We start from the raw sequence: 24,960 nt of genomic DNA on the forward strand, positions 1-24,960 counted from the left end.
TTCATATTCAAGAAATAATATGAATACCAATGACTCTGTACATGTGATTATATTTTGAGTGGGAGGTGTTCTTTTATTTCTTACACATAAAACACTGTTGAAAATGACTGTTTTATTATCAAAAAATACGAGTGCAAACCAGTGCCCTATGGGATCCACACAACATTGTGAATCACATCACATCATGACAGCACCATATCACGTTATGTAAGCCAAACACGCTGGCAATATGAATGCCATAGTTTTCAAAGAGCACTAACGTAAGGCAAAGCAGAGTTGTCACTCAGGACAATGCTGCACTTCTTAAGTGCCGCTGTTGGTTGAATACTGTATTTGAACCTCAGTATTTCTTTCATGTTGGAGAGGCTGTCTAAATCCTGTCCAAACTGTCCTGCCACAACAGATCAACACAAATAAATACTGCAGGATCCATCAGGAAAGCTTTCACCACTCACAATAATTAAGAAAAAAAAGAAAAGATATTGTACGTGACAGGGAATGGGAGAGGTGGGATGTAACATAATGTATCAAGGGGGTTGGGTGTTGTAGCACCCACATCACCCCTGCTTCCCTCAAGAATGCCTTTCTATATGTTATATTTACACCTAGATGCTCCACAGTGCTGCTACTCCAGTGGTGCCACCACTGTTTTACATTTACATGTATTTACTTAAGTAACAGAGACTACATCACTTACATCACAGAAAAAAAAACCTCAGGGGAAGTTACTTTTTTAAATAAATATTGAGATAAATAAATCAGATATTATTAAAGTATGGGAAGCACTTAATATTAAGGGACAGAAATTACCTAGTTGTCTATTTCCATGCATATGAGCAGCATGTTGGCTCTTCATTAGCACTAATGCCTTGTTTTGCATTCGGCCATAAACTAACTTTTTTTTAAGTTTTCTTCCAATAACCCTCTAATTACTGTTTATTGATAGGAAGTTAGGAAGATGTTCATGAATAACTGATTCTTAAGTAATGGTTTACACATTGAAAAAAATGGAGGTCTATTGAGATACACAGGTACAGGTACTATTCCCATTCAGTGATAAAAGAACGAAGTCACCACAAGTAGAATGTTTCCTTTATTGATGGATCACCTCAGACATTTTCAAACATATCTATTAAAAATATACTGCCTTATCACTTAATAGGCTTGTTTTTGCAGTATTGTGTGTTTGTAATGGATTTACAAATTAGGAAAGGGAGGCAACTTTAGAATAGGGAACCTGTGTGGGTTAATACATGTCGAACTACTAGTGAATTGGTGGTGGTGGCTACTGACTCTGAGGCTGATGAGGCGGATGAGGCTGATGAATCCAAGAAAACTAGGCAGTAATGGGGAGGCGGAGGGTGCGCATGACTGCAGCAAGAGAGAACTACGGCAGAGAAAGAACCATATTTAAAACAAGAGGCAGTAAGATGATAGGCTGACTGACAAGGTGTGTTGCTGTGCTATCGGTTGATTGTGAATCAGCTGCAGAACAGCAACAATGACAGCTAGAGATAAAGTGTGAGCATGCCTGCAAGGAGTGGCAGAGTGAGAAAGAAATATTACAGCCTAAGCATGAAAAGTATTGTCTACCCGACTAAAGCTTCATTCCCTGGCTGCAGTCACTGTGCAGAAATGCCAAGAATTCAGATTTTGAAGACCCGGAAATACTGACCAATCAGGGCAGTGGAGGTTGCCTTAAAGAGACAGGTGCTAAAACTGAGCGTTTCAGTCAGAGGGTGATTACAAATAAATTTAATCGAACAGTATGAGAAAAGTAATGTGTTTTTGAACATTAAAGCAGGTACACATGATCTAGTAGAAACCCTGCATACAAGTATAAACCAAAAAATGAGTATGATATGGGACGTTTAATTATTATTTGGACACCATTAACGATTTAATTTTAGAGAGAATGGCTGTTCTTCTACTACCACCTTATGAGTGGTAGTTGTAGAATGTTGTCATGCAGAAAAAAAGCATTGATAAATGCTTCATAATGACTAGTAAAGAGCCAATATGCTTGCCTATATGCATGGTAATAAGCAACTTGCTAAGTGTTATGAAATTATGAAACTATAAGTCTGCAGGTGGTACCTCACTGTCTTACATAATGCTGTACTATCAGGACACTTGGCAGATGCGAAGGCTGAACCTGTGATCTCTCAGTCATGTGATGTTGCTCTCTAAGTGTTTGTCTCCTTGCTGCCCATGCCTTAAAGCACAGCTCAGGGCAACAGCATCACTCTCTCTGAGCGCCTGTGCTATATAAAGCATTCACTCAGCATGTCAGGGCTCATTTACTATGCCATATGTTCTTTTTGCTAAATGGATTAATACATCCAGCGCAGAGTGACCCACAGCAAGAGGTCTTGGCCTTTAGTTGCACTTTCTTTGAACTGCATTGCAAAAGTACCTCATTTAATGCCAACTTTTACCACAAGTAGCATTTGTGGGGCCGTGATATCTCTTCACTAAATGGCAAGTGGCACAAAAGCACCAGTGATATTAGAGAAATTTATTACTCCTAGGATAAACCCTTTAAGATCTATCATCTCATTTTCAAGGGGGCTCACCACTGCCAGAGGTGAAAGAAAAAGGACATTACTGCCACAGAGTAAAATTAGAAGGAGAAATAGAATGATCCAGCCAGTGCAATGCGTACTAATCTACCAAATAGCCAGACTATAATAAGACTTATTATGCAATCAATTTATAACTTTAGCCTATATATATTTAAAAAAGAAAAAAATCTATTCCAAGATCATTCATTCATACTTAAAGAATATTGTGACCTTGTGTCCTTAGGACCATAGAAGTGAATTAACAAAGTATGGATACTTCATTTCATTCCACAATTAATAATCACATCAATTTCAAACTTGGATAATGAGACAAATAGAGCAACAGAACTTCACAGCTGTTCCATGGAACAGCCTGTCAGAGAATTCCCTCATCATTCTCAACGCCAGCTTTCATATTGTATTCATGTTTATTTTGTTTATGAAGCGAATTTCTCCCTATTTAGTTTTCCCTCATTTCTGTACATTCTCAGCTCTCTTTAGGGTATGCCTAGTTAGAGACCTGAAGCTCCATAATGTCCAAACCAACCCAATCGTCAGAAAAAGTGATGGCATTGTACATTTTTGCAAACCACAGATACATTATATTTTCATGTTATTATATAGCGGATATGTTGGAACAATGTGTGGTTAGTTTTGGGTTAAAAAACACTTGATTTTGATTAGGAAAAATCATGTATTGTCTTAAAACACCTGGTTCCAGGGGAACAATCCCCACTGGAAACACAGTGATGACTCTGTGAAAAACAATGGCTTTTTGTGGCACAGTCCCAGAAAAACAGCAATGAAAAGTTGCTTGAAACACAGCAATACCTAAATACCTAAATTTGGTGGCTAAAAAGCTGCAGGAAATACAACAATGGGTCCCTAAAAATACGTACATTTGGGGACTGAAAAATAATAATAATAATAATAATAACAATTTTATTCAGAAAGCACTTTTCAAGCCATGCACAAAGTGCTTTCCAAAATAAAACAAACAAGCAAGCAACAAAAAAACAAGCAAACACAAAAGACAATAAAAACCATAAAACATAATATGTGATTAACTGTAGGCCATAGTGTAGAACTGGGTTTTGAGAAGGCTTTTGAAAGTTGTGATGGAATCTGTTGATCTTATACTGAGGGGAAGACTGTTCCATAAGCGAGGGGCCATCACAGAGAAAGCCCTGTCACCCTTTGTTTTTAATATTGAGTGAGGAACCATTAATAAATTTTGCTCCTCTGATCTCAAAGGTCTGGCTGGTGAGTACAGCGTTAAAAGTTCTTTCACATATTCTGGGGCCAGACCATGAATTGCCTTATAGGTGATTAATAAGATGCTAAGATTGGTGTGATATGACATGACCTTCTTGATTTGGTTAATAATCTAGCTGCTGAATTCTCAATAAGCTGTAGTTGTGAAACTGAGTGAGAGTTTAAGCAGGTAAAGAGCGAGTTACAATAGTCCAGGTGTGATGATATAAAAGCATGAATAACTTTTTCTGTGTTGTTGTAGCTGAGCATGTGTCTGATCTTTGAAACATTTCTTAACTGATAGAAGCAAATTTGAGTTGTCTTTCTGATGTGGTGTTCAAAGATAAGTTACACCAAGGTTTTTTGCAGCCGGTTTAACATTGTTACTGAGTGAACCAAGAGAAGGCTTTATCTGTTGTTTATGACATTCTGGGCCCAAGATCAAGACCTCAGTTTTGCTACTGTTGAATTGAAGAAAGTTAGCTGCCATCCAGTCCTTGACACTTGATAAGCAGGCGGTCAGTGTGGTGAAATTGTTTAGTTCATGTGGCTTTAATGAGAGGTATATCTGTGTATCATCTGCGTAACAGTGGAAAGAGATGTTGTATTGCCTAATGATAAGTCCAAGGGGTAACATATATAAAGAAAATAAAATTGGTCCCAGAATGGATCCTTGGGGTAGTCCACAGGTGATGTCTGCTGTATTTGAATTGAAGTCCTGAATAGACACAAAAATTGTCCAGCCCACGACCTTAGTCTCTCTATGAGGATGCTGAGCTTTGTCGTGTCAAAGGCTGCGCTTAAGTCCAGCAGCACGAGGACAGAGCATTGACCAGAGTCTGCAGCCTGTAATAGACCATTTGTCACACAAAGAAGAGCAGTTTCCGTGCTGTGTAATTTTCTGAAGCCACTCTTGAATTTTTCAAAAATATTATTGTCCCTTAGACCCTCTAACAGTTGTGTTAGATTACTTTTTCTAATATTTTTGAGATGAATGGCTTGGCAATTGGTCTAAAGTTTTTTATGTGTGTAGGGTCCAATGAGGGGCTGAAGGCATGCCACCTTGAAAGAATCAGGTACACAACCAGAGGAGAGAGAGCTGTTTATTATTTTAAGCAAATGAGGTGTTATGGCATCCATTACTTCCTTCAAGAGTTTGGTGGGAAGAGGATCCAGGGTGCAAGATGACATGATATGGGTTTGAAGGAAAAACAGCTTGAAACACAGTGATGGGTCCCTAAAAATACCCATGTTTGAGGGCTAAACAGCTGCAGGAAACACACTGATGGGTCTGTAAAAATACCTATGTTTTGGTTGCTGAAAAGCTGCTTGAAACAGTGATGGGTCCCTAAAAATACCTACGTTTGGGGGCTGCAAAGCCACTTGAAAAACAGCAATGGGTTGCTAAAAACACCCACATTTAGGTGTTTAAAAGCTGCAAGAAACACAGCAATGTGTCCTTTAAAATACCTACTTTGAGAGCTGAAAAGCTGCTTGAAATGCAGTGATGGATCCCTAAAAATACCTGCATCTGAAGACTAAAAAACTGCAGGAAACACACTAAGGGGTTCCTAAAAAACGGACGTGTTGAGGCTGAAAAGCCGCTTGAAACACAGCAATGGGTCCCCAAAAAATACCTATATTTAGTGGCTAAGAGGCAATGGGCTTTCCAAAAATACCTGTGTTTGGGGGCTGAAAAGCCACTGGAAACACAGGCTAAAAACCAACAGGTATTATTATTGTTTGTTGGTCTCAAACAGTGGTCTATAGTGGTCTACAGCCTGGCAGCCATCTTGCCTCGGTGAAAAGTCATCCACCATCCCCTCCACCTCTAGACAGCACGTTACGTTTAAAATGTACAAACATAATGTATTCAGGGTTCGCAGAAACTTGCAATGCAAACATTTTCTTCTGGCCACTGAGCTGATCCAAACACATTAAATAGAAATATTATTCTTCTACCCAGAGGCTTGGCTATTGAGAGCAAAAGCACCATATTATTTCTCTTTGGACATTGAAAGCATTCAGCTCGGTGACAGTGGGTGTTAATATGCATTTATGAGTTCTGCATGAGGAGAGAATGAAAGAGTCTCACCTCAGTAAGGTTCCAGGAGACTATTCTTAAAAGGCACACCTCCTTTAGAAATTGCGATAACCATCAATGCGACAAAAAGGGCATGAATAAGACCATTTGCATTAATAAAATCATCATTAGGCTGACTCCTTGCTCACATTAGGCCATATTAATCAGAGTGTAAGTGCTCTGCGAGGAGAAATCTAGGCTCACGGATGTTGGTTTGTTTGCCTCTCTAATCTGTCTGGTAAACTACAGCATCAAGCATTGCAGGCTAGCCAGGTTAGTAAACAAGACTGTACAGTGTGCAGTTTTCAATAGTTTACAAACTGTTACTTCTCACTGCCAGTTGGAGCCATGACTGAATAACAGAGCTGCTCACGCTTTCACACTTCTGCCAAGAATGCTATTAAAATACATCAAGTCAGTATCACTTGAACAGCTGGCAAATGGTTGACTCAGTGTCTCTGAATGTGCCATGGAACAGTTAAGAGGCATAATAATGTGAATGTATTGAAGATAGTAGGTCTCGCCCACGCTCCAAACTACACTGGTTAACAGGTACGCAATTCCTCGTGCGCTCTCGCACACAACCAGGAAGACATACACGAATATAAGCTGTCAACCTGTTATTTTGTTGCATGCACAGAATGACTTGCTCACATAAGCTATTGCACATCCATTGCTTCACACTCTGTACTGCATTTCCCTTTGGCAAAAAGCAGTCGACCCCTGTGGCGAGTTTAAATGTCATTTGTTGTCGGTGCCATTGAGGTTCAATGGGAAAAAAAAGGAACTGCAGAGCGATGCTAAGTTTGCATAATGCAACAGCCACAAAATGTCTTGGCGATACGGGAAAGGAGAAAAATGTAAATGTCAGAAAGTGAGGATTTTTTGTAAGCAATGCTCTGATGCGTGGATGAGATGGATTTCTTCTCTGAAATGAGTTCTCTTCTCATTCTCCCAAAATGCTATTTGAATTTTGGGTGCATAGTGGCACCTGAGATGTGTGTCATCATTTCCAAAACACATAAAATACTTTCAACATGGGAAAAAAACCCACAAATATCTTGTAAACAAAGGGAACAGGCAGGTCACAACTTTACAAACAACTCATTCACTTTTACCATCATGTCAGCAGTCATTTTGTAAGGAACAAAAAGTGGATCACATTTTACTCTGTTTAATCGCGTAGCATTGGTGCTGTCATACAGCATTGGTTGCTTTCATACAACATGTCATGACATCAATACAGTAAACGAGCTCAAATAGCCAAAATTGCCGTCCCTGTCCCCCAATGTTTTGGCTTTTAAAAAAATCAAACAAAAGGGAAAAATGATCCAAATATCCACTGCTAATGGTCAGTCTGTAGTCGGACTGAGTGATCATCACAGTCAGAATGGGCTGGAACATTGATGGGTTTGATGGGGTGCATGTGGGGAGCAATAGAGGAAGAGAAAATCAAAAGGCAAAAGCCATCTGGGGAGCAGCACACCCACCCACACACACAGAGAAGACAAAATTTGCACATATGGTGTTCTTGTATTGTCTGTTATTTATTATTATTGTTTGGTAGCTAAACTGTTTCTTAAACAAAGAAAATAATCTACTAAATAAATTAATCATCATCATAATAATTGCTTTAATTATAACTTTATTAATAACCATAATCATAACATAAAGATTATGGGGGTATGGGGTGCCGAAGTTAACTTGCCACAGGCGAATGTGCTAGGCTTGGCACTGGATAAGGAACAGAGCCCTTCAGACTTCTTCCAAAACTTTACAGCCTTAAACGCAAATTCATATTCACTTCTGAAAGATTAAAAAAGTGGGTTTCTCATTAAACCCTGCCTCTTTCATGCAAATTCACCTCAACAAAATACTTTTTAAGGAGTGGTAATATATCTCTTTTTGTCACTTCTCCTTTCATTTCTGGGATACAGCGTATATTTCATCTGATTGCAAAAGTAGCCAGCCAATTCTATCTGTTTCTCTGTGCCTTTCAGGGTATTTCTGATGTAAGTGTCTAAAATGTTCTTTGGGGGAATGCAAATCTGCATTTGTTTTTCTGATGTATCAAACTGAGGTGTTCGTTAACTGGTACATTTTTAGTCCGTGCCCCGGCACACAAGCACACAAAGGTGTATGATCCTTTGATCCCCAAAAATATGCAGCTGAGTGAGTAATTGATTGCCTGCTCAGTGTAAGAGCTGCCTGGGGATGCTCTCTGAATGTGTATGAACATATGCGAACTTCTGTGTGTAAATCACGCATGCGTGCCACTGTATGTTCTTAATGTGCTCATTGTCATGGCTGTAGATCATTGTATGGTGACCTTCCTATTGGCAGTAATGGAATAACAGAATGCGACAGAAAGCAATTATGATGTAAATGAAGACAGTTATTTGTTTACATTATGTATACCCACAGTGGATGGAGGGGGTGCATCTTTCCTCCCATTGTTTTACTTGCAGTGTTTGATATGCTGCCATTTAACAATGAGGCAGTGCAATGTATTCCCCACAGTGGTAAGCTACAGCACAAAGGCATTGTTGATGGGGGACAGTCTGAGCCCCTTTAACTGACCAGGCCCCCCTACAGTGTAATTTACCAAACAACATGTGCCTCTGCCCATGTGGGATTGTGATATTAACAGGACAGGGTGGGAAAGAGAGGAGAGAAAGAACGAGCTGTGCCTTGGAAAGGTGTGGGGAGAGTAGGTAGCTGGAGATGAAGCCTTTATGAGTTGTTCACTGTGTTCCCAGAATACTGACCCGCCCACAGACTTGTCTTATTTCAGATTGGTGGAATATCCCCAGAGACAGGTGTGCAAATGTGTGCAGACAATCCCTCTACCTCTCTCTCTCTCTCTCTCTCTCTCTCTGTCTCCTTCTTTCCCCTTCTCCTTTGACTTCCCTCCCTTGCACTGACATCGGAAAAAAAAAAAAAAAAAACACACAGCAGGACAGAGACGAAAGCCACATTGTACACAGAGCAGAGTTTGGCAGACCCCAAATTAGAGACTCAGGAAGGTTGGTTATGATAAGAGGATCAGGCTGAGTAATGGGTTCAAAGGATGATCATCTGTTTCCCAGTCTGACGATACAGGGGGAGAGGAAAAAAGAGACACAGAGGCATGGAGGGGGTTTGCACATCCCATCTGCAAAACATAGGATTATGGGAGACAATAGGTAAATCCACCAATGAATTCCCAGGGAGACGTTCAGACAAATGTGTGCAGACAAATGTGTGTGACATACTAAACATGAAAAAGCATGCGGAAGGGCATTGCACCATTCAAACGCCGCTATGCATACAGTATATGGAGAGCACACGTCAGCAGCGTCAACATTATAACCTTGGGTTGTGTTGCTAAAATAATTTTGAGTGGGATTAAATGTCGTTTGTCCATTTGCATGTTTATTTACCCCCTCCTGGGAGAAGAAAAGATGGCAGATATGCGTAATTGAAATGTGCTGTTCTAGGCCTAGAGGAACGGCATTGTTTAATGACAGCATGTGTGGCATAATGTTTGCTGGCTCACACTCAGGGAATCCATTTTAATACAGGCCTATCTCCTCACTGTACAAACTGAATGCCCCCAGCCGCCACAGTGCATTGAATAAAGAGTGTTTGCTGCAGACCTCTGGCACTGCCTCCAAATCCATTGCCCCAGAGTGTCAGAGGGGTTCAAAAAACATTGTAGAGAAGTACAGGTGCCTTGTGTAGTGCAAGCTGCTGCAGGTATACCTCAAACACTGCTTTGATCTAGCATCTAATAGTAAAATATTTAATAGAGGTTAATTATGATCATAGAAAATAACTAGAAAATATTGTTGTTTTCGTTTGTGGTTTGTTATAGTTTGATCCCTGGCTTCTCCTGTCCATATGTCCTCCAATTGCTCCCAGTGGTAAGGCCTGGGGAATCAATGTAAAGCACTTTGTCCATCTAAGGTGGAAAAGTACAACACATTTTCTCTCAACTTGTCAATTATGGCAGCTTGTTCAGTGGCCCTATGCTTTAAATTGATTCCCTAGACAACCCTATATTATCATTTTTGGACACTTAGGGATAGCCTGTCATTTTCCTCTTGTTACATGCACAAGCTGTAGAAATAATGGATGTAGCTATGGTGGCATCACCCATTGGTTTGTAGACTCCAGTTTGGGAGCATCAAGTTCAGCATTTCGCCAGTCACCATCTTGGTTTTTTGAAGACAGAAAAGACCATATTTGGGCAAGAAGCTGGCACTGTGGAGAAGTAAGGGGTGGATCTGGCTGAGAAGCCTAGGACGCTATTGGCAGACAGCTTGTCACTCAATGTGACCCTGCCCTCAAATACATGCAATTTTAAGCCTTAAGAATATGTAAACAGGCAAGTTCTATAAATTTAACCCCTGTACAGTTGTCATCAAATGGAAATTAGTTATAGAGACCAAAACCATATTTTGTACCAGGCTGTTAACATTTTTATTTCCACTGTAAAGTTGGGCATTTTAACATTGGTGTCTATGGGGATTGGTTGACTTCCGCAACCAACCTCAACTGGCCATTCCAGTAACTGCAATTATTGGCACTTTGGCTTCATTTTTCAGCTCCAGAGGTTGTTGCTTGGTTACATGCACAGTATCGTTTCAGAGTAAACATCTGTGTTTACAGCAAACGTAGGTTTTGTCACTAAATCTACTTTCGGTGTAGGCAATAAAGCTACTTGTTTAGGTTTAGAAAAAATATCATTGTTTGGGTTAAAACAAGTGAGCTTGTTAAGTAACTTTATGAGTGTGTCATGTGTCTTTAACTATGTGACATTATTGAAGAAAATTCAACAGAACTGGCTTTGAGTTCACATGGGAAACATACAGCAGTCCCCTGGGTGAAAGTCCTGTGCTTGTTTGTCTCATCCACTGGCCCTCCCTCCTGCCCCTCTTGGACGACATCCATCATCATTACTTGAATGTGTGGTGCGTCTCAAGTCGCTAAAGGTGCCTTGTGCATTGGAATTGGATGGCCGGTGTGACCAAGCTGCTGTATTTTACACCCTGGGAATACAACAGGCTGAAAAGTGTAACATAATTGCAGCTCATTTTGGTTTTTGGTAACTTTCACATTATTCATCATGTGCCATGTTATAGATGAAAAAATAACAGTAGTACAACACTGCTTGTCACTTATGATAAAAAACGAGTTTTTATCGTGTCTGTTATATAAGGAGTGGTGGATGAGAGAGAGACAAGGGAGAGATCTCTGACATAGCCAGAAAGTATGTTAAATGTTTCAGCACCGTGGACACAGACAGAAAGAGACAGTTTGACAGGTTCAGAACAGTAAAGGGAGACAGATCATTGTAAATGTAAAAAAAAAAAACTATATGTTGGATAACTGGGACACTGATTCCAGACCAGTTTGACATTTTGAGGTATTATACAAGTATGTCGCTGGTTTACCACAGCAAACTGATTTGTTTCAAGATTTTGTTATAATCGAGTAACAGTCCAGGAAAAGCGGTCAATGATTGATCCAGCTCGCATGAGATGACTTTTTTCTCCCACTTCCAAAGAACAGCACGTTCAAGTGATTAATGTTATAGTGCTGCGTGGCATTTAAGAAAAGAACTTGTCACCAACAGCGCGCACAACTGATAAACATTTGCATACAAAACAAATGCAGCTAATTGCCTAGATTGCCTTAGCATAAATGTGGCCCTATTTAGACCCTTAAAGTCATAGCCGCTGGCTGTATTGAGGCAAGAAACCCTTTTCATCCTTCCTGCCATCAATTAAGGACTTAATTTCACTAAAGTCAGACAGTGACTGCAGTCTAATTTCTCTATCAGAAATGTCATTACTGGACTGTTTGAACAGTAAATCATTTCAGAGAATGAGAACTGTTACTGCCTTTCAGTCTTGATGAGATACTAGCAGGCAGTAAAAAAAAAAGTAATGGTTAAATGACAAAAGTAATGAACAAACTGCTAACTTGACTGAAGGCCAGAAAACAGTGAGGAATGTTAGTTGAATACTAAAGAACACAAAGGGCTTGAGTTTACAGCTCACCTCAAACAAAGACACATCCTTGTATTGCAAAATAACAAAACGTCCTTACATTGTGAAAACCATATATGTGATCTCTAAATTGCAACGGGGTAATTGCATTATTTTATAGCTTAAAACTGAAAGCATTTAGAGCTCATCCGGCTGCATGATACCAACCGAGCCTTGCTCACAGACAGAGTTGAAACTAATCTATTGATTATAGTGCTGAATGTTCCAGTGGGAGGTGAAATTAGTTATTTTCAGCCCTGGTGTGAAAGGAGTCGAAAGAAAGGGAAAAGAAGGAAACAATACCTGAGAACAACGGGAGATGCAGGTGCCCAGATGAATAACATCTTACCAAGCAACCAAGCAGGGGGCAATGTGTGTGTGTCGTTGTGTACGTCTGGTTATGCATGTGCTGTACACGAGCGAAGGTGTTCAAAGGGAGAAAAAGAGGAGGGAGAGTGACAAAGAGGCAACTGAGGTGGTGCTTGGAGTCGATGAAATGCCTTCTCTCCGGTGGCCTGGGGAGGCGTGGGTGTAATAGATTAAACTAGCGTCCCGGGGCTCATCCCATGGCTAACCCTGTCCTATTAAGAGTGGCAGTGCGAGTCTTTCACAGTCACTCTACTCCACTGCAGTGTGGACAGGGCTGCTGGCAAGGCTCTCAGATGGCACTCCACTGTTGTGAGTACTGGGGGGATGGAGATGCTCCGAGGCAGCCAAGGACACAAACCGATGTGACTGATGGCAGCACAATAAAGTGAGCATTCTCCTCTCCACAGTGTTAGGACCCCCTGGTATTCAGAGCGACATCAAATCGCTCTCTGGGGCATGTAAGCTTTTCTCTGCTGATGATAAGCTCATTGTGCTCTGTGGTCAGTTGACTGCTTATGGCACAATGGTGGCTAGAGGTCTTTAGCATTCTTCTGCATGGCCGAGTCTTGCTGAACTGTCAGTCAATGACTGTGGTGACCTTATAAAGAAGTCACTCATTCACAACAACAGAGATGTCAGGCCAGACTCAAACCACTGCATCATAATTGTTTATCCCAGAATCTCTGTGGAATTTTAACCTTGAAGCGGCTTTGCATCCCAAAAATACTGTATTTAGCTTATTGGGCATTGTTAGAACTATTAGTGCTTACTGCAACCTAGTGGTGCCTCTGGAAGTTTTTTCATGAGAGTAGCCAGATGGGGCCACTGAAAATCTTGGGGCAGCACACTAAAACCAAAAGCTACATCTAAATTTCCCTGACCATGGGCGGACAATTAGACAATGAGCTCCTGGGCACAGATATGCAAGAGGCCCCACCACCTCTCCTACATACGTGCGAACCACACAGACTTTGTGTTGGTTTTGCCTCTGTTTTTTTGGTGCTGGTTTGCATCTTACTTAAGTTGTTAGGCATCTTTTTGTGGTTTTGTGTCCCTTGAGGTAATTTTATGTGGTCTTTGAGGTTGTTTTGCTCGTCTCTTTGCATCTCATTGTGGTCTTTTTGTGTTTCTTTGTGGTAATTTTGAGTCTATTCCTGGTTGGTAATATGAGTGACATTTTGCACAGGTCAGGGGGCCCCTAGAACTCTGCCCAGTAGGCCTAGTCAGTAATATCCATGTCACAACAACCCTGTTTGAATCTGTCATGTATATATATATATATATATATATATATACCTGGCCTTAAAAGACAAGTATTCAGCTGTAATTTGAAGAAGTACATTGATTGTAAGGAACAAAATATTTACTGGGAACAAGCCCTCTCAAGTTTAGGAAAGACTCGTGGGTACCCATAGAACCCATGTTCATTTAGGTTCGAGTTCAAGAGCCCTCCTTGCCGGTTTTTCCATCGCCAAAATTTAGCCTAACTTAGGAGTGTTATTTAGCCCACTTCCCAACGAGCTATCATGCCATGGTTGGTACCAATGGATGCCTGAAGTGTGTTTTCTAACGATACTGCTATCTTTGCACTAACCAAAGAAATGACCCAACATGCAAATTTTTAACTGTCAGATAATTGGTGCTGTCATGTGGGATCAGGAGGGTTTGGCCTCACTAGAATTCAGTATCCAGACATGGCCTAATGTTGCTGTTTGGAGCAATGTGTTGGCTCATACGGCTGCAATTATTTAATGTGTGATATTCTGGGCATGTTTGGCTTAGCTTTGATTTACTCTCAGAGGATAAATCATGTGAGGAGGTGTTAATGATTCATAAGTGGTATTGTAAATATATAATACTGCGGTAAATGGATTTAAGACTGCTCTGCATATCATAGATTAAACAACATTTGCTGTATTTTTTCACCCCATTTAATCTTCGTCCTCTTCAGGTAATACCTGTGTTCAGCACAAACAAATGAAATCAGGCTGCTAATGACTCACTGTGCTGTGATAATGATTCTTCAAGGGGAAAGGCTGGATTTACCCATGAGTGCTGGCATTAGACCGTCCCCCATATTATTGGGCAAACATAGCTGAGGTAGTATTGAACTCTGCTATTGTAATACTGAACTGAACACACAAAGAAAACTGAGAACCTATTCAATATGCATGTCATCCTGCTTCTCCCATCCCCAAAATAACCACCAAGCTGAAAAAAACAGCTGCAACTAACACTTTACACTGCGGGAACAAGATGTGGGGGAGGGACCAGAAACAGACCTAAGTATCGAGTGAGGAACAGATTTCAGCTTATGGATTTCCTCTTATCATATCTCGATATAGATCGTCAACAAGCACATTCATTGTTCAGTATTCACACATGTAAATGTGACAATGTAATGGCTTTTTTTCCGGTGTTTGAAGCATTATACTGTACCTGTGAGACTGTGATGCCTTGATTAGTCCCCTGTTCTAAATTAACAAATTCCCTTGGAACATAACAGGTTCAATTGGCAAGAAAAAAAAGTTCCTTCATTCAGTATCACTGCCAGTGCAATGAAGGTGCACATTTACATATCAAAGGGCGCAGCACCATGTCTAGAATTTCAAGTGTGTTCTGTTGTGATGTTGAAGAGCAGCAGCACTGACATGAGAGGAACTCGGTCTGTCCTCCTTACAAATTCCTCCGTTGATACACTTCCTTGTTGTGTCCGCAGTAACCCATAAAAAGGTGCATAACAACTGAAGCGATAATGAGACACTTCAAATGTGTAATTGAACATGCATAGGTGTGTGCAACTTGTTTTAGGATAATATATGTGTGGATATGGGTAATACTGACTCATACAGCGCTGGTTCTGAGCGCATAAGTAGGTCATCTTCGAGGAAGGGGGGGGAAAAAACGCAAAATGATACATGCAGTCAGAGAATGAATGGCCGTTTTTCCTTCCTGGGAAATTTCCCCTATGGCCTCCAGATCTGATTTGATTCTCCCCAAGTTAAGCGTTGACACATTAGCACGTCTTCTCATTAACTCAGAGTTTCTCATTACCCCCTCCTGGCCTCATTTTATTCCTATTTAACAACAGATATCCCAGACATACTTGGGCCATAGTGAGTCTCAGACACATTAAAAAGGCAGTAAAGCTCTCAACATCACTGTTTTACACCCAAACCGGAATATGTAAATTAATCTGCAGGATTTGCTTGACAGTTAATCATATGCCTGTCCATGCATTGTTCCATGGGTGTCAGCAAGGCTTCTCTCTCCTCCATCTGCTGAGGAAATTAACTGCAATTTGTTCCAACATCGTCACTCCTTTTTTGCTACTACTTAATGAGTACCTTAACTGGCAAAACCTTTCAGTCTTGATCACATACTTTATGAACAGATAAATATGTCAAATTAACTGAGTAAAGCGGTATGAGTTAAATAATTGTGCAAAATCATCTGACATAGATGTGTGATGTCTATCAGTACAGACTTTTCAGGTCATATAACATGCCCTCTAGTGGCTATATTTGAGGAACTCAGCTCCTTGGCAAATAGAGAAAATGATCTGTTCGAGTTTGTTGATACTGTCAGCTTATTTGCGACAGCTAAGCAAGGCATCAGATCAACTGATTTTCACAGTAGTAACACCATCTGATAAATTGTGGCTGCATGTTGATATTTATATCATTAACTTTGGCAAGCAGTGACTACAGAAGCAGTGAAGCAGTAAAGGCCGCCATTTTATGTCTTGTAGGCTGATTTTTTACCCCCAGATGACTCGACAGAAGAATCTGCTAAATACCTAAAGACATTTAGATACGACACTCTACCAGAACTACCAGAATGTTTTGTTAATATTTTGTCTTTCATTTGTTTTAGTGAACTTGTTCTGGAAACCTTATTTAGATTTTTTTCTAGTTCTGTGTTCATTGTATTGTCTCTGTTTGCAAGCCTTCTTTTTTGCTAGGTTTTTAAGCTAGTTAGCATTAGCAGGAGTTTAGCTGTTATTTCCTCAGCGATTGGATTTAACCAATTTATGACGAAACAGAGTGGTACATGACTGAGTAAGCATTTTACCACTCCTGGTTCCCTCGTCTTGAAGTCAGTGGATTTTTGGTTAGATGCCTGAAATATAGTCTGTGGCTAACACAAGCTTAAAGGGACAGTGCACCCAAAAAAATTCAGCCATCATCTACTCACCCATATGCCGAGGGAGGCTCTGGTGAAGTTTTAGAGTCCTCACAACACTTACGGAAATCCGAGGGAGAAGTGGGTAGCAGCACAACTGCACACCTAATGGCTGACGGCGACCCAGATTAAAACATCCAAGAACACATATTTGAAACCACAAAGTATTTCCATACTGCTCGTCCGTAGTGATCCAAGTGTCCTGAAGCCCCGACATAAAAAGTTGTTTGGATAAACGTCATTTGAACTCTGTTTTTAGCCTCATTGTAGCCTGTAGCTCTAACTGCCTCTGTGTACACTACGCTGACGTGTGCGCGCTTGCGCGAGACCTTCATGTGTGTTCACATGCTTTCGCCGGTTTCGCGCGCACACGTGAGCACGGTCCACAGAGAGGCAGTCAGAGCTACAGGCTACAATGAGGCTAAAAATAGAGTTCAAATTACGTTTTTCCAAACAACTTTTTATGTCGGGGCTTCCGGACACTTGGATCACTACGGACGAGCAGTATGGAGATATTTTATGGTTTCAATTCTGTGTTCTTGGATGTTTTAATCTGGGTCACTGTCAGCAATTAGGTGTGCAGTTGTGCTGCTACCCACTCCCCCCTCGGATCTCCGTAAGTGTTGTGAGGACTCTAAAACTTTACCAGAGCCTCCCTCGGCATATGGGTGAGTAGATAATGGCTGAATTTTCATTTTTGGGTGTACTATCCCTTTAAGAGATCGTCATGTTTTGTTCTACGGCATTAAGTATAACAGTATATACCCAATTTGTGTATTTTGAAGCTTTTATGTGTCTTGAAAAAGGCAGTTGTTAACAGTAGGCTAGGTGAGACTCAAGTGACAACCTCCGTAGTGGAAAAATAATGCCAATGTGGACGTGTGAAAAACTGCAGTTCGTTCAATGGTTACTTGAGGCTGGCTCAAAAACACTAAATCCCCATAGACACCCATGTAAAAATGCCCAACTTTACAACAGAAATAAACATGTTTACAGCCTGGTAGAGGATAATGTTTTGGTCTCTCATGCTTATTTCAACATTCATGACAGCAGTACAGGGGAGTTTTTTTTTTTTAATAATTCACCTGTTTATATGGCGACATTAGTCATGCGACTGTAGTGTAGATTGTTTATAGCCTAATGTTAGATTTTTTTCTTTTGGTTATTGCATCTATGCTTCAAAAATACATGCTTGTTTGCCACAAAGCTTATTTTAATCCATTGGGTAAATCCCATAGGCTTTCTTAAGAGGGAACCAGGATGATGATAACTTCTGTGGGGGGAAAAAAAAAAAAAAAAAAACGTGAATGAATTTAGATTCAGTGAGCTAAAGCTAATCGTGGCTATCTCACCAGCTGACTTTTAGTTGTTACCACTCTAGTTTTAGTTGTCTATTTGGCTGTCCCTCTGTGACAGAGGGTGCCAGAAGCTTTACGGCAACTTCTAGAACAGTCATTCTCAACTTACAGCCCATGGGCCGCCTTCCATTTTGTAATTCACAGTGGGGGTTTTTGTACTCTGAATGTAAGCAAAATGTCAGAGTGCATAAAAACACATCAAAATAAAGTTTGTTTATAAAAAAATAGTCCAGGGGGGATCTCACGGACTCTCCAACATGATTCTGGGCAAAGTCCGGAATGTTCTCAAATCCTAGAGACGCCGCTGCGTACACCTGACCTGTGCGAGGCTGCTGTGACTGGATTTGCCTCTTGGCAAAGATGAGTGAGGACAGAAAAGGTGGAAAGGTGAAAACAAGCAATTCATTTATTATTTAAACTGATAAATAATATTATTTATTGTGTATTAACTGGCCAACGAATTCCTGTTATCTGCAGTTGTGCAATAGTTGAGTATTGCTGTTTCAGAGCCCAGAGTATAACAAACCAGTCTTAACTGAGTTTTGACCAAATATGTAATTTTGTTTTTGTAATGCTGAATTAGCCTGCCAGAAATTTAGAGTTGTAGCAAGTAAACAAAGTATGAGTCTGATGCTGTAAAGTTAACTTTATGAATCACTAAAGTCTTAAAATATCTTATCAAACCAGTCACGTTTACCATTGAACTCACCTGCACCTGTATATTTGCCATGCTCAACTGTTTTAAATGTAGCACATTATTTATGCACAGTGATCTGACAAGTGTGACTTCAGGATGCCAGTTGTACTTGAGATTTGTGTCAAAATTGCTAAGTCTGTGTGAAAAGAGCATTTCCCCATCACACTCCCCAAGTCTGTGTCTTGGGCTAGCGGGGGATTACATGAAATTAGACAGTTATAAAGGGCGAGAGTTCAAGCCTCTGTCTTAACTGTGGTGATGCAGCATGTTGAGATGGAAAGCAACGCTTCTCCCCGTTCCCCAGTGAGACTCTGGCTAATGAGGCCTGGTGTACACCTCCTGCTGTGCGCCTCCCCAGCATCGCCTTCTCTCCTCCTCCTACACCTGTGCCAGTATTTCAGCTGAGCTATGCATGGCTGTCTACATGTGGTGGTGCAGGCACAATATGATGTAAAGTACAAGAGGGCCTCTTAGGTATTTATTTATTTGTATTTTATTTACTTTGCTTTTTTCAGGCTGCTTTTGAATCACATAAACTCTAAATAATAGTATGCGAATGTTAATTACACTATTGATGCATTTATTCCCATGTCTTAGGCTCACACTTTGAGAGGCAAAGTACATCGAGTTCCTTTTGAAGCGGATTTCTAACAATTCACAGGAACCAGCTCAGTAAACTGAAATAATGATTGCTGTAAATTTCAGGCTACTTTATAGGTGTAAGTTGGCAAGAAGTCTTTTAGTTTGATTGTAGGGATCAGCATTTGAATGACACCCGCAACGAATTCCATTTTTTATACGTGACTGTTGCTTCAGGGAGCCTGGTCTTCTCAGTGTTGTCACTTCTTGAAAGAGATTGAAAGGGACAGAGTGTATTTCCTGTTGAGGGATCTTATAGCTGTGCCTAGCCAGTTGCATCTGGCGCACTGTAATCAAACCAATCATGCTGGTTGATGGTCAATGATTGCTTTCAGATTGGCTTGCCTTCACATAGCTCTCTTTTTTTTCCTTCTTTTTACGGACACCTGCTGTAGCAGCAAGACTGTGAAACCATGGAGATGGAGGAGAGACAGAGGGCTTGAGAAGCATCTGCTATCACTGTGAAATCATGATTGCACAGCCTCTGATCATTTCTAGTGGTTGGACTCTAATTGGATCGCTAATTCATGTGCATTTAATTTGGACAGATGACTGGTCATATTTCTTTTCCCATTAATAAAAAAAAAAAAAAAAAAAAAAAAATCATCCACCACATCCACCAGTGCACCTCCCCTCTCACTTTGACTGTCTGTACAGAAGAACATTGCCCTGTGCCATTACCAGCTGTTTTCACTCGGCGTGTTTCAGAACAACATGCCAGAGAAGCCCAAGTCCTGGGGCAAGGAGATAGCATTGCTGCCTTGGTGGTTACATGTTAGTCAATTTGAAATACACCGAAAGGAATGTCTCTCATGTGACTCCAGGCCAGTAGAGCGTGACCGAATGCAAGCTCGCCAAGTATGGTCGGTCACACATGAGAGGGCAGCAGACAGGCAGAAGCACGAACACGGGTGTCACCGCTGTCGGATGTTTACACCTCAGCCGCAGACATGCCGAGGATGCAGATTCCACCCCTCGCCTGACTAATTGACCCTGAGCTGATATGTCAGAAGCTTGAGGAGGTAGAACATAAGAACCCCTAAGCCGTTGTCGGGAGAAGTCTTGTAAAGGGGCGTAGTTGTGCTGAACCAAGAAAGTGCAGCTTGACTGCCTCACACAGAGGTGGCAAGACCTTAACCTGGTCAGGACCTACTGTGTGTCTTACACAAGGGGCGTCAATCTGTGTTGAAAAGTGGTGGGTGGGGACATAAGGGCTCAGATGGAAAAACATTTTGAAACGGTCTTCAACATACAGTATGTGATTTGAGGCAATGAAATGGGGGCATCATCGGTATGAGGTCAGAGCAGATAATCCCAGCAGGTTGGGAAATAACAGCCCATTAAAATTGTATAGCTGGCAGCTGTTAAAGGGGACCTAAGGTTTTTTTCAACCTGGGCCCTATTTTCTGATCTACTTTTGTATAAATGAGTGATAAGATGTTCAATATTTGACATTTCTCCAGTACAAAGCTAGGGCTGACCTGCCTGCAGCCCGTGAGCGCGCGCTATATTAAATAATAGGGCACTCAGACAGCGTCAAACAACGTGAAACTACGTCCACTAAAAGTGCATTTTTTCACACAGATAGGCTTGGATTGTTAGTATAATTATCCGACAACATAACGGAAAGGAGAAATGAACGTCCGTGTTTACCTTTAGCTGGATTCGGACATGTTCCTCTGTCTGTTGCGATTTTAGTATATGTGCTACTGAAGTAACACTGCTCCTTCTCTCTCCTCGTCCGCTCTTCAGTTTCAATGAGCTCTGCATCCGTGTACATCCGTGTACTCCATGTTCAATTAAATACGGGCGGTCATCAAATTCAAATGGCTCATTCAGATCCAGTTGGTCAAAATCGGTTGTTATCCCTGCTGAATCAACACATGTTGGCATGAGTTACTCCATCGTCCATACCATCATCTTTTGTGTCTTTTGTTTGAAGGAGTAACCTCTTTAAAAAATGTGCGTTTTCATGACAGTGACAATTCATTTTGCTGATTTTATATTCCCCTGGACTTTAAAGGAACAGTGTGTAAGATTTCATGAGATTTAGTGGCATCTAATGGTGAAGATTGCAGATTGCAACCAGCTGAAACTTGGTTAGCGTTCCTTCTGTCGTCATTGTTCAGGAGGTTTTTACCAAGTGCCAAATCATCCACAAAGGTCTCTTCCTCTCCAAAACAAACAGACCAGGGGCCTCATGTACAAAGGGTGCGTACGCACAAAAATATGGCGTACGTCCTTTTCCACGGCAAAGTTCAGATGTATCAAGAGTGAAATGACCGTGGAAATGTGCAGCGCCTCACGCCAACTTCATGGCTGGCGTACGCACGTTTCTACAGCTGTTGATCCTTTGGCGACACTTAGAGGTGATGCTGGGAAACTGTTATAATAAATAAATTTGAAAACAATTAGTCCTCAGAGTGATGTGCACATCAGAGAAACATGAACAATTAACACTGATGAACAATTAACACACTCATGTGTCTGCAATTAGATGAGTGGATATAAAAGCATGCGCAAAGTGGTGCCAAAAATACCGTTAACAACAACGGCTGCTTTAGCAGTATTAGAAGATTTGTAAATGGCGCAATACGAAGAGAGCGTGTGTTCAGAGACAGATGGCACTGGCACATGATGACAACTGGCTCATCAGCTGCTTTAGGTTCCCGAGGGCAATCCTCCTGGAACTGTGCGCAGAGCTGCGGCCGGCAGCACGACACAGCGAGGAGCCATGCGCCATACAGGTGCTGACCACACTGGGGTTCCTAGCAACAGGGGCATTCCAGAGGGAGCTGGCCGACCGATCGGGACTGTGCCAGTCGACCCTGAGCCGAGCCATGCCAGCTGTGTGGGACGGAATTATCCGCATATCAGCCAGGTATATCAAAGTCCCATACAATGCAGCTGAACAGGCCAACATTAAAGCGCAATTTGCAGCGACAGCCAGTTTTCCTAACGTTATCGGAGCTATCGACTGCACACACATAGCTACAGTATAAAAGCACCATCACCGGATGAAATGTTGTTTATGTCAACAGGAAGCATTTTCATTCGATCAATGTACAGATCATATGTGATGCGCAAATGCAATTAATCAACATTGTGGCGAGGTAGCTTGGTTTAACGCACGATTCATACATTCTGAGTAACAGCATGGTTGGGAACAGACTACTAGCTTGCACTGTGCGCGATGGGTGGCTTCTTGGTGAGTAAATAATTTATTTGTTTAATTGTCCTAATATTAATCCCCATGATGCGCACTGAGCATGTGCGCCCCCAAATATTATCCTGTCTTCACAGCATCAGTTCTAGTCAGTGGTTAAAGTTAGTGACTTGCTGTTGTTTGCTGGTTAAACTACAGCTTCAGAGCTTTCTAACAAGCCCCTGATTGTCTCTGTGTGTAAAGTACTCATGTCAATAAACCCGTGCGTAAAGTGCGACATTTCCTAATCAGCCACACCTTTTCCCCGGCGCACTTCTGCATTCATTTACAACAGTAGTGTGTGATCTGTGTAAGTGGTGTATAAAATTAACAAATGGAAACTGTAAATCCAGTTCACATAATTATTTGTCTGCTTTCAATTGACCCCAGGCAACTCTCTGTTCAAACGGGGTGAGCTCCTCCTCTCCTGTCCCCCCGCCTGTTTTGGCCACACTTTGGCGGTGGGCAGCCCTCCTCCGCTTCACGTCCACCTTAATGTCGGACCACTTCTTTTTGAATTCTGCGTGTGTATGCTTTTCTGTCCCCACAGCATTGACAGCCTCACACACAGTCTCCCACTCACTCCTCTTACGTTTAGTATTGATGCCAGAGGACAGCGTGCCAAAAAGTACATTTTTGTGCGCCTCCACTTCAATGAGCGTCTGCAATTCGCATTCTGTGAAGTTTGTCTTTTTTCCCGTCTTACTCATTCTTTTGTTTTAGTTTTCTGACCGTGCAGAGAGGGGAATCTCAGGTGCAGGGTTCATTTAAATATGATTTGCATATTTAAATGGGGGCGTGGACAGGGAGGGGCCGGGTACTCCAACATGTGCGCTCAATTCCACGTTGATTGGGATGTACAAAGGAAATGTACTTGGATTCATGTGTACGCACAGATTCATACATCTGGATATTTTTGTGCGTACGACGTTTTCTGGATTTAAGCGTACGCCATGTTTCAGTAGGAAATCCACGCAAGTCTTTGTACATCAGTGTTTCTCAGCCATTCTCGTCAAGGAGGGGCTGCTAACTACAGTGGATGACATGAAAACAGACAAAACAGGCAGTCTACAGTTTGGCTGTTTTGGGCTACTCTAGAAACATAGCAGTGCAACACGGTCATCTACATAGACGAGGACCTGCTCCCTCTATAGATATAATGCACAACAATTCTTATTTTCTTGTGATTATGCACTAAAGAATACATCTTTATTAAATTAAATTTCATTTCGTCCAATATATCCCCCTAAACCATACAAACTGAACCTTTGAAAACTTTATGTGTTGTCATGTCAACAGAGAGAGAGGGAAAAACAAAGCAAGCAGAAAATATGTGAAGAATTTGTTAAAGTTACTGATCGGCATATTAATGCTCCTGGGTCATTTCAGAATCAGCAGGCTGAGGATTTTGTTTTTGTTTTTTAGACTTTCATTACATTTGTTTCTTGTATATTTACACTTGCATTGAATGTTTTCATATTGTGCAAACAAACCTCTCTCCACATATTCTAATTTGTTAGAAATCAGAAGCCTACAAGGAGTTTGCTTTGGTTTTTACAATAGACACATTAAGATGCATAAAAATATGAGAAGGGCTGCAATCCTCAAGAGCTGAAAAATAGAGTTGAAAAATTACAATACGAAATACAAAAAAGTTCTATAACATAACATATATGTACAAAAAGTGGTGTAAGGACGTTAGGACGGGCCCCAGTTCACACAGGCCCTAGTGAATGCATGCGTTGCCTAGACATAAATAGAGACTTGACATTGGACAACATCAACATACATATTACCCAGTAATTATCACTGCCTTTCTGACAAAAATATTAAAGAGAGTAAGAAATGAATCATTTAGTTGAATAGGATTTACATTATATTTATAGATTTTTTTATCTTAGCATACAATTTTGTTTTAGATAGCTACTGACTATTTCAAAAAATAAAAATAAAGACAAAAACCTTTTTGAGGACTTATATAGTAGGGCTGTAGCCAACCAAAGAAAATCTTGGTCGACTGAAGTTGCACATAGCCTAATCTTCAACTGATCGATTAGTCGTGGGAAAAAAAAAAAATTGCACATTATTTCTACTCCTGCCGTGGTGTGTCTGTGTCAGTCTGCAGTTAGACCTCCAAAACACTAGTTGGCGGTGGAGGACTGTGTTAAGTGCTGTAAAGTTAGTTGATTCAAAACACACATTAAATATGGCTTAATAGCGACAATGTCAAACACAAGTACGCAAATCAGCTTCACTATAAATCGCAGAACTGACAGACAAACACTTGTCTTTATCTGGACACATTTCCCCACCAATACAACATGCTAACGTTATTAGCACAAGTCTATGGCATTTTACATTGTATAAACTAGCCTAGCGTCTAGTGATCTTTTGCACTTCTCATATAAAACCAGGGACAACAGCAACACTTAACAAAGGTGACAGCACATAGTTTGGCTCCATTACAACTCACAAGATTCACCAACAAAACAACTGTCTTATACTAAACACGTTTTCCAAACAAATACAACATGGCAACGTTATTAGCGCCAGCCTATGCCATTTTACATT

General features: G+C 41.0%; 1 protein-coding gene across 1 annotated transcript in view; it reads left to right on the forward strand.

The window, feature by feature from the left end:
• LOC117265004 (cadherin-12-like) overlaps positions 1-24,960 on the forward strand; it is a 147,495-nt gene that overhangs the window by 93,957 nt on the left and 28,578 nt on the right. The window lies entirely within an intron of this gene.

Source organism: Epinephelus lanceolatus, chromosome 20, assembly GCF_041903045.1.
Source record: "Epinephelus lanceolatus isolate andai-2023 chromosome 20, ASM4190304v1, whole genome shotgun sequence".
NCBI classification, from domain to species: domain Eukaryota; kingdom Metazoa; phylum Chordata; class Actinopteri; order Perciformes; family Serranidae; genus Epinephelus; species Epinephelus lanceolatus.